Here is a 13,459-nt window from a genome sequence, read left to right on the forward strand (position 1 = left end):
GTCACCATGCCTGCCAACAAATCCAACCACATTCGATACGAATGTCAGAAGGTTGGCAATATCTATGTTGCCATTCAGAAAAATATGAGATATGGTAAGAACTTACCCTTGTTATCTCTATTTCTACGAAGTCCATAGGGTTCCACAGGATACCTTGGGGTATAGGTGTGACGTCAGTCGCAGGGCACCAAAGAGTTAAGCTTTCAGCCTCCCAGGATGCACTAGGTCCCCCTCCTATACCCCGCCCCCGGGCCAAGGCACCTCAGTTAGTTACCAAGCCCTAGGCCGGAGGAGGAGAAGGAAGAGAGAGAACAAAGATCTGGACACATACAAGAATCACATTCTCACCAGAGGGAGACGGAAAACCGGTGACCAGAGCAAAGCCCATCTGCAGCACAGGTGCGACAGGGCGGGAGTCCTGTGGAACCCTATGGACTTCGTAGAAATAGAGATAACAAGGGTAAGTTCTTACCATATCTCATATTTTCTACTTCAGGGTCCATAGGGTATCCACAGGATACCTTGGGGATGTCCCAAAGCAGTATCCTTTAAGGGTGGGGACACTCCTGTGCAGAAAGGAGAATCCGCCGCCCGAAGGAAGCATCCTGAGAGGCGAAGGTGTCAAACCTGTAATACCTCACGAAGGTATGGACAGAAGACCACGTAGCAGCCTTGCAGATCTGAACTGCCGAGGCACCACGTCGAGCTGCCCACGAAGGACCCACAGACCTAGTGGAATGAGCCTTCAGAGAAGGAGGGACCGGTAGGCCTTCATGAAGATAAGCTTCAGAAATAGCCATACGGATCCAGGCTGCCAAAGTTTGCTTTGAAGCAGGCCAACCCTTTTTACAGAAGCCATAGAGGACAACAAAGCGTCCGACTTCCTAAACGAAGAAGTGCGGTCAACATAAGTCCTTAAGGCCCGCACAACATCCAAAGAGGCCTCACCCACGGAAAGACCTGGTGAGTTAAAGGCCGGAACAACTATTTCCTCGTTAACATGAAACTGGGAAACAACTTTGGGAAGAAACTCGGGCCGAGTGCGGAGCACTGCCCTGTTCCCATGAAAAACCAAGAAAGGGGGTCTACAAGAAAGAGCCCCTAACTCAGAAACACGTCTGGCCGAAGCAACGGCCAGAAGGAAAACAGTCTTAGCTGTTAGCCATTTAATATCCACTGAGCCCAGTGGTTCAAACGGCGGTCCTTGGAGAGCCCTCAGGACCACAGCCAAATCCCAAGGCGCCACAGGTGGAACAAAGGGCGGCTGAATACGGAGAACACCTTGCATAAAGGTGCGCACATCCGGGATTGTAGCAATCCTACGGTGAAACCAGACAGATAGGGCCGAAACCTGTACCTTCAAAGAAGCAAGGCGAAGCCCATGATCTAGTCCCGCTTGCAGGAAGGCGAGAATCCGAGACAGACGAAACTCCCGCGGTGCATAACCTCTCGGTCGACACCACTGGAAGAACGTATGCCACCCGCGATGGTATATCCTCGCGGAAGACGGTTTCCGAGCTCGTAACATGGTACGCACCACAGAGCTGGAAAACCCCCGGGACCTCAGCATGGCCGTCTCAACAGCCGAGTGAGGTCCGGGTGAAGACAAGGACCCTGAGACAGAAGGTCCGGTCGTAGTGGCAACCGCAGAGGACTGTCCACGGACAGACCCTGAAGGTCTGAGAACCAGTGCCGTCTGGGCCACGCGGAAGCTATCAACAGGAGCGTCCCTCCTTCCTGTTTGAATTTCCGGATTACCCGTGGAAGAAGGGAGACCAGAGGGAACAGGTATGCGAACCTGAACGTCCACCGGACGGACAGAGCATCCACCAGAGACGCCCCTTCGTCTCTTGTGCGAGACCCGTACACCGGCAACTTGTTGTTGTGCCGGGACGCCATGAGGTCGATTTCTGGAAGACCCCACCTGTCCACCAGTAGTTGAAAAACGTCCGGGTGCAGGGACCATTCCCCTGGATGAACGTCCTGGCGACTTAGAAAGTCCGCCTCCCAATTTAGCACTCCCGGGATGAAGACCGCTGATATGGCCGGAAGATTGCGCTCCGCCCAAACCAGGATCCGAGAGACCTCTACGAGAGCCGCCCGACTGCGAGTTCCTCCTTGCCTGTTTATGTAGGCCACGGTGGTAGCATTGTCCGACTGGACCTGCACCGGGTGACCCTGGAGAAACCGCTGTGCCTGCAGGAGAGCATTGAAGACCGCACGGAGTTCCAAGATATTTATTGGAAGCTCCGCTTCTGTCGGCGTCCACCTGCCCTGGAACAAGTGTGGACCCGAAACTGCTCCCCAGCCCCGAAGACTGGCGTCCGTTGTCAACAGGACCCAATTTGGAACCCAGAACGGACGTCCCCTGTTGAGGTGGGTCGTCTTTAACCACCACGCAAGGGACAGGCGAACCTCCGGGGTGAGCACAATCGTCTGGAACTTCAGAGACTGAGGCAGCCCATTCCACTTGGACAGGATCAGGTGCTGCAGAGGTCTGGAGTGAAACTGGGCGTATTCCACCATGTCGAACACCGACACCATGGAGCCCAGTAACCTCATCGCCGAGTGTAAGGTCACCCGGCGGCTGTGCAGACAACTGCGCACCCTTGACTGTAAAGCAGAGATCTTGTCCTCCGTCACGAAGATCCTTTGCTGTCCCGAGTCCAATAAGGCTCCAAGATGCAGAATCCTACAAGATGGGATTAGAGTGGACTTCTGCCAGTTGATTAGCCAGCCGTGCCGTTGCAGCAGTGCAATGGTCAGGTCCAAGTGGTGTAACAGGAGCTCTGGAGATCCTGCCACCAATAACAGGTCGTCCAAGTACGGCAACATGCGGACTCCTTGCAGCCGCAGAGAAGCCGCCATGACCGCCATCACCTTGGTGAAAACACGTGGTGCTGTCGCCAGGCCAAAAGGTAACGCCCGAAACTGGAAGTGGTCGCTGCGGATTGCAAACCGAAGGAACTCTTGATGGCGCAAAAGAATAGGGACTTGCAGGTAAGCGTCCTGTATGTCCAATGACACCATGTAGTCCCCAGGTTCCAGCGCCAGAATGATGGACCGTAGGGTCTCCATCCGAAACTTCGGGACCCGCAAAGACTTGTTGAGTGCTTTGAGGTTGAGAATCGGACGATATGACCCATTGGGTTTCTGTACCAAAAATAGATTTGAATAGAAACCCTGGCCCCTCTGGGAGAATGGAACAGGCACTATAACTCCAGCCTGGAGCATAGTGTGCAATACCTTCCGCAGCTCCGTAGCCTTGTTCCGGTCTGATGGTAGACCCGTGGTGAAGAATCGAGCCGGGGGTCTGTGCCGGAAGGAGAGGGCGTACCCGTGGGAGACCACCTCCAGAACCCAAGTGTCTGTCGTAGTGAACGACCAACACCAGGAGAACTGCAGCAGGTGGCCTCCCACCCTGGGATCCCCCAAGGGGAGACCCGGACCGTCAGGCCGCAGGCTTGTCATCTGGCTTGGGGGCCGGACGTCTGGTACTCCATGCCTGTTTCCGGGGCTTGACCGATTTCTTAGGGCCAGCCTGTCGAGGAAACGACTGTGGTTTGGGCCTGCCCTAGGCCCTAGATGACCGAAAGGACGATGGTCCAGAACCAGAAGGAGCAGCGGCCGACGGGAGACAAGCAGATTTGGCTGCCGCCAGCGTGGCCACAATCTTATCCAGATCCGGACCGAAGAGAACTTCTCCGGTAAACGGCAACGCTTCCAGACCTTTCTTGGAATCTGCGTCCGCCTTCCAGGATCGCAGCCACAAGGTGCGACGAGCAGCTACCGCTGCTGAAGAAATTCTAGACACCAGAGTACTAATGTCTAGAGCTGCCTCGTTGATGTAGGTGGCCGAATCACGGAGATTGCCAATCAATCAGTTCGGCCGGACAGTCGGATTCAAAAGAAGCCTCTAATGAATCCGCCCAGCGCTCCATTGCTCTGGCAACCCAGCAAATGGCCATAGCCAGCCGTGCTGCCCCCCCTGCAAGGGAATAAGCGGACTTCAGGCAGATTTCTACCTTGCGGTCCGTAGCATCCTTAAGGGAGGACATGGATGGCATCGGCAATGTGGCACTACGGACAAGACGGGTCACGTGAGAATCCACCTGTGGAGGGGATTCCCACTTAGCAAAATAATTATCCGCTAACGGATAAGCCACCGCCAGGCGTCTCTGCGGCTGGTATCTTTTGCCAGGTTGTTTCCACGCCTCCTCTAAATGGTCCACCAACTGACCCGAAAGAGGAAAGACTGTGGCATCGCCCTTCACATCTTTGAAAAAGGCATACTTAGATTTAGCCGCTGGGGGAACTTCGTCCTCAATCACCAAGGCTGTGCGGACCGCCCGAATAAGTCCAGGAATATATACTTTGGACTTAGCATCAGCGTCCTTAGTATGGAGAGGTTCCTGATCGTAAGGATCCAGAATCTCCCCATCATCAGACGTCCCTTCGTCATCCTCATAAGGAGCGGACAGAGACGCCACCGGCCTTTTATGAGGCCGCATCACAGACTCCCCTTGCAACACATCCGACAAGTGCTGTACAGAACTCGTCAGGGAGTTAACCCACGCTGGCTCCTGAGAACCCGGGAGCGGGGAAATAGGGAGACTGTGGGGTACCACCAATTGTCGTGGGAACCCCTGCATGGGTGACGACACCACAGACTCCTGGGACAAACCCATCGGAGTAAACGCGGGCTGCGGAGCTAACTGGCCCACTAAAGCTGTTAACGCCTGAGCGAAACAAGCCCAGGGCGGCTCCTGTACCGGTGCTGTAACCGTAATAGGCCGCGCCATGGACAAACACTGCCGGCAAAGGCCCTCCGCGCTACCCTCCCCCTCCGCTAACGGTACTTTGCACGTGGTACACTGTAGCCGGAGGGGAAAATCACTTTCAGACATGATGGCACCACGTATGTGACCTCTCTCACCAATTAAGTATTAAATAGGCGAGAGACCACCCTGCAGCACCGCACCGCAAGGGCTTTAGCAGAAAGAACAGGGACAGTAATAAAGCTGACAGTTTAGAGAAGAAAATTTACAGGCAGCGCTAGCACAGTCACATACAATGCAGAGAAATAACATTTCCTGCACTAACAGCGCTGATCACTCAACTACACAGACACAGGGCCTGGTAGGACACAGCGCTGCATACACAGACCTGAGCCACAGCGGAGGAGAGGTATGCGGGGGGACCCAGACCACGATGCTTCGTTCCAGACTTCCAGCAGCGTTCACCATGCGTTGCAGAGAAGATGGCCGCCGAGGAGCAGAGAGAAGCTGGCCTGGGGGAGGAGCGCTGAAACAGGACCAGTCAGCACAGTGCAGAGAGGGCTGTGTGCAGCGGGGGAGGCGCCGGCTGTGAGACAGGGAAGGCGCGCTCCCCTGGCATGCATTTAACCCCTGGGACGCCGCAGCGCTACCGCTCTGCTGCGGTCCGCTGTCCCAGGGGGTAGTGGAAAGCGCAGGTTCAGTACCTGGCTCCACGCTGCAGCCAGTCCCCAGGGAGCCCCCTGCCTGGGGACTTAGGACCATGTGACCAGCGGGGACCCACCGCGGGACCCCGCTGCTTACCTTTGTCCCCCTTGGATCCGGCCATGGTCCGGAACATCTGGGGTCACCGCTAGCTGTGACCCCAGATGCTCACCAGCATCCCCGGATCGGTACCGGCGTTCTGGTACCGGCGGGGGTGTAGGGAAGACAGCATGGACGTCAGGACTGACTGTCCATGCTGTACATCCAGATGTGCAGCCACAGCTGCACTGAAGAAAGCTTCAGGGGCTCTTCTAGCCCCCACTCCGACAGGTGCACCCAACGCCGGCCGGGCACCAAACTAAACTGAGGTGCCTTGGCCCGGGGGCGGGGTATAGGAGGGGGACCTAGTGCATCCTGGGAGGCTGAAAGCTTAACTCTTTGGTGCCCTGCGACTGACGTGACACACCTATACCCCAAGGTATCCTGTGGATACCCTATGGACCCTGAAGTAGAAAAAAGACAATGTCAACGGGTTTCAAACTGTCGATGTGCAACATGTTGTCATCCTCAGAATGTTAGCAATGTTCATAATTTCCACATTGGAGTTGTCGCCACATGAACTGTCGACATGGTGAGGACGCCAACTTTTAAGGTTAAGCACAACCAGGAGGGTTAAGCTGCGGGTGAGATTAGGGTTAGGCTGCGGGGAGTCTGCTGGAGGTTAGGATTAAGTACTAGTTGGAGGGTTAGAGTTAGGGATAAGGAGAGAAATATTTACCAGAACACAGGAGCATCACAGGTCTGCGCTGGAAGTGACTGTCATATGGCCGCCGAGATGCTTAAGACGCTGGAGCGACCGCTGCCAATAGGAATAGGTAAGTGATCACTGGGTCACCAGGGACGGTTGGTCAACAGTTGATGAATGTTGGCATGGTCACTGTCGACAGTTCTACCATGTCGACATTCTCGTGTCGAGCTAATGACTGTCAATGACTACATGGTACTTGCACTGCAGGTGACAGTTTTGCACATTAGTAAATGATCCCTAACATATTAGTAAATGATCCCTAACTAATTTCCAAATCGTCCGTATGACTGTCCCTATTATTGAGTTCCCATTATTACCAAAAATTGGTTCTGTGGGACAATTCTCTAGCTATCATTGTGCCAAAAAGTACCACCTAGAGCAATTGTTAGAGCTAAGTGCAGTATTATACATTTGCTTCTTGAAAAAGCCACCAGGAACGGTGAAACGCATTGAAGTGACAGGTGGTATACCTGAACTATAGCCTCTTCATATGAATGATGCTATCCTTTGCATACCTCCTGCTTAACTGCCTTTATAATTGCTGGCCGCCGCTGGTTCTTTACTATCATGGAATATATTTACCAGCTCTGATTATGGAGCGGGCCTAGACATAGTGTACTGCAGTATCCACCACAGAAATAAAGTCCTCCTTCCTTCCCAGACGCCGGCTATACTCACGGATTGGGCTGCTAATCATCAATAGTGGAGCTACCGCTAATAGCTGAACGGCTACCACCCGAGAGTTGCACTAATAGCAAGTAATACTACCCAGCACGATCTCCCCACTGTTTAGTATACAGCTATTTTGCAGCCCCCAAATAGTACTATGGGGCCTATTCATCATCGGAGGCCATCGATGATTAAGTAATGAACTCGCTGCATTAAGTAATGAACTCGCAGCGGGAGATAGATTACACTGCAGCAATTCATCATTGCTCCGGTGAGGGGACAGCTGCTCCAAAAAGCAGCTGTCCCCTCGGTTAGTAAACACAGCTGTAGAAGTACTTACTTACCTCCTCCCCGTCGGCCCGGATATGCATGTGTGACCCAAGGTCACGCTTGCGCACAGCCGTCGGGGAGTCAGTGAGACGGCGGCGGAGGGATCCGCTTGGATCCTTCTTTGCCTCCCTGGAAGTCCTTCACATAGGAAGGAGCAGGGCTACGAGAGCAAACGCTGTCCGAAGATGGCGCTTCTTCTTGTGAGCAACCTCTGAAAACTTTCAGTTTCGGGGTTTGCTGATTATCAGGGGGTTCCTATCAGACCCCTGATGATGAATGGCCCGGGGGGGGAGAGAGAAATGGGGAGAGTGAGGGCCTGATTCAGAGCCACTCGTAAGCGGCCGCTCGTTCGCTCTGAGCGATGTTCGCACAACTGCGCATGCGTATGGGTTGTAATGCGCATGCGCAAAACAGTCATTGCGATCGGAAATCGTGCGCTCGTAAAACAGCGAGGGGCTGCTAATTTGATTGACAGAATGTACCGTTTGTGGGTGGTAACAGGGGAAGGTGCTTGAAAACGGGGGAGTGGAGGTCCGAACGCAGGCGTGCCTAACAGTCAAAAGGGCGTTTAATGGGAGTGCATAATTAGTAAAGGAGCGTCATCGACCACGTCACTTGGTTGTCTTTTAGCCTGAACTGCTCGCAATGATAGTGGTAAGAAAATCCTACCACAAGCACTGCGAGCAGTTCAGATACCTTTTGATGTTCCCGATTAATCTAATAAATACTGGAGTTGACGTGTGATGCGAACAGCAAAGGGGCGTCTTTCGGACGCTCGCTCAGACATAGAGGCGTCAACAAACCGCAAAGAGCAAGAGCTCAATTTAAATATCCGGCCCCTTTTTTAGAACGAAATCCGCAAATAGCGTCCGGGTCTGAATCAGGCCCTCTGTGTGCTAAATTTATAAAGATGCCTCTTCAGGCAATTGGTGTATTTTAATCTTTTAATCTCACTAATAGGACTACAGGTGGCGCTGTTGCTTGTTGTTGAACACAGTAAAACTGAAATTTTCAATAAAAGTTAAAAGTACAAATATGTACAGAACCCACACGTTACAGCAACGTTTTGCTGTTCAAACTTGAAGTCCTGCGAGTACCTCTCATCTTATTCGAAAAGTTTAGGGATATTTCCTGGTGTGACAGTACACCCAGGCATACAAATACCTAGTTATGCCCCTGCACCCAGGATCATAAGTACATTGTGGATGTGACCAACAACACACATACTGTATATGTGAAATCTAAGACTCAGATACACAATGTATCTACATCCTTTTCATTAAGAGAAAGATCAGCAAAAGCACTGAGATTTGATATTACTGGCACAAACCAGACATAAGCAGCAGCCTGTAAATTTTATTTTTGTATTTCTATCTCTGTACAACATGTGGCTTGGCTAAGAAACTAGAGGGCAATTTTTGTTTTACAATGTATTTCCCGCATAGCATTTATTTCCCCACAAACAGTATATACAAACTTTAGTTATGAGCAAGCAGCAGCTAGAACTATGCTTAACCCTAATATACTGTATATGTATATATATATATATATAATGTTTTAATAGGGTTAAGCATAGTTCTAGTTGCTGTTTGGCCATAACTATTACAAAGTTTTGCACATATATTAGAAATGTGCGAGTCCGCTTCTCAGAGATCCGACAATAACCGAATTTAGGGGTTCTGAGTCAAACTGAGGGCCTGATTCGACCCGCTCGCTAGGATGCTTTCGCACGCAGCCATCAGTTGCCAAAGTATGTGGGGGGGCGTACCGGCCCGCCCAACTTAGCCAGTGTAGCGCCGACCGCAGTGTGTGCGGTCAGCGCTACACATTTACATAGGACCGGCGCTAGACCTCCAGCGCCGGTCCTGTGCTGCACAACTAAGCCCCTTCCCTCCCCCTGAGCGCTTGCCCAATAGCGCCAGAAGGAGGGTGGCAGGCGGGCTCAGACTGTGCTAACACACACATCGCCGCCAGCATGGCAGCGATGTGTGTGTTATTCAGCAGCCAATGAGAGTCAGACAGACTCCCATTGGCTGCTGCTGCACACACATCCTCTGCCAACGCTGGAGGAGATGTGTGTGAATCAGCAGCCAATGAGAGTCAGATAGACTCTCATTGACTGCTGCGCGCCCACTGCAAGAGCCGGGCTTCCGTCCGGCTCCTGCAGTGGGTAATGGGAGAGACGTCATGAGGACTGACGTGCGGCGGCGGGATCGGTGGCCTGAGCAGGAGCGTGGATTCAGGTAAGTGTATTTTTTTAATATATTTTTTGTAACTTGTGTGTCTGAACTACGGGGGGGGCTACTACTACTGGGGACACTATAACATGGTGGGGGCGCTACTACTACTGGGGACACTATCACTGGGGGGGCTATTACTACTGGGGACACTATCACTTGGGGGGCTACTACTACTGGGGACACTATCACTTGGGGGGGCTACTACTACTGGGGACACTATCACTTGGGGGGCTACTACTACTGGGGACACTATCACTTGGGGGGTTGCTACTATTGTGGACACTATTACTGGGGGGGCTGCTACTACTGGGGACACTATCACTTGGGGGGCTGCTACTACTGGGGACACCATTACTGGGGGGGGGCTACTACTACTGGGGACACTATCACTTAGGGGTGCTGCTACTACTGGGGACACTATCAATTGGGGGGACTGCTACTACTGGGGACACTATTACTGGGGGGGGCTGCTACTACTGGGGACACTATTACTGGGGGGGCTACTACTACTGGGGACACTGTTACTGCAGGGGCTGCTGCTACTAGGGACACTATTACTGGGGGAAGCTGCTACTACTGGGGACACTATTACTGGGGGGCTACTACTACTAGGGACACTATTACTGGGGGGAGCTACTACTACTGGGGACACTATTACTGGGTGGGAGCTACTACTGGGGGCACCATTACTGGAGGGGGAGCTACTACTGGGGGCACCATTACTGGGGGGAGTTACTACTGGGGGCACTGCATCAGGAGAGGGAACGTCTACTGGGGGGGACTACTACTGGTGGCACTATTTAAGGGGCTTACTACTAGGGGACCACTACTGGGGGCACTAAATAGGGAGGACCACTACTGGGGGCACTGCATGGGGGGGGCTACTGCCGAGGGCACTATATAAGAGGCTTACTACTAGGGGACCACTACTGGGGGCACTAAATAGGGAGGACCACTACAGGGGGCCCTGTATAAGGGGCACTGGATAGGGGGGGATCACTACTGGGGGCCTGCATTAGGGGGACCACTACTGGAGGCACTGAATAAGGGGAACTAATGAGGGGCTGCATAAGGGGGACCACTACTGGGGGTACTGTATAAGGGGCACTACTGTGGTTAAGGTGCTTATGGAAAGTAATGATAAAGGGGTGTGTCATGTTGATACGCCCCATTTTTAGGTGACCACGCCCATTTTTCGCTGCGCGCGCCTAAGGCGCGAGCAAATAGGGGGGTGCTCCATGTTTACATTTGCCCTGGGCTCCAAATACCCTAGTTACGCCACTGGTAGCAATTAGATAGATCCCAATTTTTTTTTCCTTTAAAAGTATTCATATAAAGTATCAGATTAAAGTAGCAAATTTTAAGTGGCGTGGATAATGCACAGATTCAAAGGCACGGCACATTTGGTGACACGGCTCGATTTTAGGAAAGGTGTATGATACTGATATATATATATATCAGTTAAGTTAATATATTTTTTCATTAAATCCATTTACAAATTATTACATTTGTTCATTTTAAATTCTTTAAAAAGATTGTCAGTAAAAAAGGGGCAAATCCAGGTTCTGCAGATTATCAGACCTTGGTCCTTGGTTTCCTGTAAATTCACTAACATGTTGAATATATTCTCCATTAAAATACGGATTGTGGGCAGGTCCCTCCTTGTGCAAATATTAAACACTACATTTCATATGATTCCCGCTATAGTTTTATTTTACTAGGGGGCCTATTCATGATGTTAATTATTGAGCTCCATTCGGACACCGAAAATTAACATTCTATCCGCAAAACAGGGTTTTTCTCTGCTTTATATTAGAGATAAGCGGGTCCGGTTCTCCGAGAACCGGACCCACCCGAACTTTGTGTTTCGAGTCAAGATCCGAGTTTGGCTTGGGTTTTCAAACCTGACTCGGATCCAAAAATGATGCAAAACGCGTCATACTCCCGCTATCAAATTCTCGCAGGGTTTGGATTATATAAAAGTCCCCTCGATCTGGGCCATTTTCACTCCAGCTGTGGAGAGAGAAGCTAGCAGAGGTGTAGTCTAGTCAGTCACTGTCAGTCACTTAGTGTGTGTGTCCAGTCGGGGTCTTGGGCTGAAGACTGCTGCTGTTTTGTCCATTAAGGGGCTTAGGCTACAGTGTATAAAGGGAGGCTTCCTTCAGTGGGTGCTGCAGCTGCTGTGTCACTTGTCCTGTCAATTAACTGTGACTACTGCTGTGTTGTTGTCCTGTCCATCAGGCTAGGGCTGCAGTTCATAAAGGTGCTGTGTTGCCCAGGGGGCGTGCTCTGTCAATTAGGGGTGCTCTTCCGCAGTGTAAAAAAAAATACTTTTTTTCTTTCTTTTGATTTTTGTGTGTGTGCATTAGCAACTTAGCTGCGCTATTATTGTTCGGTGACACTGCCGCAGTTTATCATCCACGTATTTGTGACTCTTCCAGTGGTCTGTCCACAATCGGCAGGGGTGCTTTGTTGTTCATAAAGAAGGGGTGCTGTCTGTGTTGTTCATCAAGGGGCTGCTGCCTCATTCAGGGGTGCTCTTCCCCAGTGTGAAAAAAAATGAAAAGTGCTTTTGTGTGTGTGTGTGTATTAGCAACTTAGCTGTGCTATTATTGTTTAGTGACACTGCCAGCCTGACCGCAGTTTATTGTCCACGTATTTTGGACTCTGCACTGCAGGTGGTTTGTCCGCACTCAGCAGGGGTGTTTTGTTGTAAATAAAGAAGGGGTGCTGTCTGTGTTGTTCATCAAGGGGCTGCTGCCTCAAAAGTGCTTTTGTGTGTGTGTGTGTGTGTATGTGTTAGCAACTTAGCTGCACTATTATTGTTTGGTGACACTGCCGGCGAGACCACAGTTTATTGTCCACATATTGTGACACTATAAGTCATAGTGCAGTGTGTTATTCTTATTCATAAAAAATATTGTGACACTGTAAGTGGTAGCGCAGTCTAATATTCAACTTTTCACTTCTTTCCTCAATCGTGAATAAATGATTAGTCTACACGCCGACTACAAGACCACAACAAAGTGCTAAATAACATGCGTTATATATAAAACATCATGACATCACTGTATGTGGCAATGCAGTGTGTTATTCTTTTCTTATTCATAAAAAAAAATCTTGTGACACTGTAAGTGGCAGCGCAGTGTGTTATTGTTTTCATATTCATAAATAATCTTGTGACATTAAATGGCAGTGCAGTGTGTTATTCTTTTCTTATTCATAAAAATCTTGTGACATTGTAAGTGGCAGCATATGGTGTTATTCTTTTCTTATTCATAAAATATATTGTGACACTGTAGGTCATTGATTCCGCAGTGTAAGATTTAAAATTGGTACAAATTGATGTGTGTGCTGTACCACACTTCATTCGTGTTTGTTCATATGGAGAACGATCAATTGAGAGGAGGGCAGAAACCACATACTAGTGCTGGAGCTGCTGCCAGTGCCACCAGTCATGACCAGTGCCACTAGTCCATCTACATCATCTACTAAAGCCAATGCCCAAAGGCATACAGGGCTTAAGTCAGGGCATCTGAAATCAAGAACCAATCTTTTACAGTGGTAAAGAAAAGACATCAAAGGGAAAGTTAGCTGCAGAAAGACATAAAATTGGCAATATGTCTTTCACTACATGAAGTGGCAAAGAAAGGCTAAGGCCTTGGCCTTTATTTATGACTAGTTATTCTGCCTCTTATGATGATGTAAGCACAAGTGAACATGCTGACATAGAAATTGAGGATGCTTCTGTGGAAGTTCACCAGGATAAGCAGGATGTTTGTGTAGATGATGCTAATAAGTATGTTGTTGATGAGAATGCTGTTTGTGTAAATCAGGCACCAGTGAAAGAAACAGTTATTGCCCATGATAAGGAAAAGCCCATTGTCATGCCTGGGCACAAGACAAAAAAAATCCACTTCTTATGAGTGGAA

This window comes from Taudactylus pleione, unplaced genomic scaffold, assembly GCF_031769625.1.
Source record: "Taudactylus pleione unplaced genomic scaffold, aTauple2 ptg001031l, whole genome shotgun sequence".
NCBI classification, from domain to species: domain Eukaryota; kingdom Metazoa; phylum Chordata; class Amphibia; order Anura; family Myobatrachidae; genus Taudactylus; species Taudactylus pleione.